At 38.8% G+C, this 1,874-nt stretch overlaps 1 long non-coding RNA gene across 1 annotated transcript; it reads right to left on the reverse strand.

The window, feature by feature from the left end:
* Positions 1-429: 429 nt before the first annotated feature.
* On the reverse strand, positions 430-1,635 carry LOC103154266 (uncharacterized). The gene is made up of 2 exons (XR_477901.2): positions 1,232-1,635; positions 430-589 (listed from the first exon to the last, which is right to left on the reverse strand). It is a non-coding gene; the product is annotated as an uncharacterized LOC103154266 (long non-coding RNA).
* Between the last annotated feature and the right edge of the window lie 239 nt (positions 1,636-1,874).

A 1,874-nucleotide genomic window follows, 5' to 3' on the forward strand; every position in this document is an offset into this window, starting at 1 on the left:
CATTTTGGACACTAAGAATTAAAAGTTTAAACTCAGTCTTATTTATCACTAATTAAGGTTACAGGTTTTGGACACATTTTCTCCCTTTCTTACATTTAAGATTCTGCAGGAAGACAGATAAACAGTGAGTGGATAGAATGATGATGTATAAACTAGAAACTAACATGATTTGTATTTAGGGTTCTTGTTAATAGAAACCCTGATAATAATGTCAAAATGTTTGGTTTGTTGAATAACGTATTCAGTTTTGGATGGCTTAATTGGTAATCTACAATGTTAAGTTCAATGAAATATTTATGTAATATAATGTTATTTTCACTCTGGCTAAAGCTCCTCACATTTTGGGAGGATTGTATTAGGAGTTTGATGCCATATAAACCACAGTATATACAATAATGTGTGGAGTGAGCAGAAATAAAGACTTTGTTTACTGAGACACAACAACTTTTATTTTTCTGTTTGTCTCAATTCTCCATGGAGCTCTGCCATATCTGCTGGTAGCTGCTTCCTCCTGAAGGAGATCCTGTTGTTCTGATGGTTCTCCTCATCGTTCTCCATCATGTCGGCCATGTTGCTCTCCTTCTGCTCCCTGGGAAAAGTAATCAGATCTTACAGCTTATAGCACATAAATGTAGATAAATAACAGTTACTAATGTGGAAGTTACATACACATAAGGAATTATTTAAAACATACATGTTACTTTATATATACATGCAAACAATCTTTTTTTTTACCATCCAACCATACATAATTATAAATAACTGGAATAGTGTAAATTAAAGACAAAATGTAATTACTGTAAGTTTTAGACCTATGCATGCATACAGCCATGGATAAAATACCACTAGTTTTCTTCAGGTTTATTGCTCATTCTACAATTACTAATTCATAATTTGATTAGAGAACTGATATCTAGCCATTTTACAATAATAGGATGTCATATAATATGTTTTATTATCTCGCAACGGGGGAAACTCAGATGCAAAGGCAAAATGAGAAACAATCAAAGCACGTAGATTCACGCAAAGATAAGAAACAAGCGAAGGTAAAATGCTGTACAATATTGAGTTATTTATAACTTATGTGCAACCCGAGTGTCTTCAGAAAATGCGCATGTTGTGTTTGAGCAATAAAAATACAGCAGACTTTGTGTTTTAAATATCTTCCATGACTGTATGTATGCATCCTTAAATGTAGTACAAACCAGACAGATATCTACAAACTGCTCACCTGGCTGGAGAGCAGCAGCGGCGTCAGCTGCGTCTGGTCGGTGTTCACCGTGGGGCTCCGAAGCGGCTAACGCTTTACATTCGCTCCACTACTGACAAAAACGACCCATTCCTCACGGCTCCATCGAGCTGCCGCTGAATATTGAAATCCGAAGCAAAGAAAAAAGCCGGCATCTTTTTTTAGTTAACGGCTTGTTTGTATCTTCCATCACTTCCGTGTTGCAGCGAGTTTCAAACGTTGCGCCTTCATTTTTCTTCTCTCTCCGCTGCTCCGTCTTGTCCACGCCCTCAGCCAATCAGTGAACAGCAGCGAAGCTTGCGCCACCTACCAAACCAGGGCCGGCCCGGCTGCCCCTGCTCTGAAAGCAGGACCCTAAAAAGCAGGGCCAGCCCCGTTGAAAAGGGCTGGTGGAAACGTATTTAAAGCGAGCCAGCCGAGTAGAGCCGGTGGAAAAGGGGCACAAGTCTGAGTTGATGATTAGGATGGAACTAAAAACATGGCGATCTAGGAGGGGAATTTGATAGTCTGGTAAACTCGGTTACCTTTTGGGGTTCACTTTCACACAGCATTGTTTGGTGAAATAAACTAATTTTAATACGGCTGAAAAACCAACTCATCCTGGAGAAAGAACTTTGTTTTTTTA

The sequence above is a fragment of the Poecilia formosa genome, unplaced genomic scaffold (genome assembly GCF_000485575.1).
Source record: "Poecilia formosa unplaced genomic scaffold, Poecilia_formosa-5.1.2 Scaffold378, whole genome shotgun sequence".
Taxonomy (NCBI): domain Eukaryota; kingdom Metazoa; phylum Chordata; class Actinopteri; order Cyprinodontiformes; family Poeciliidae; genus Poecilia; species Poecilia formosa.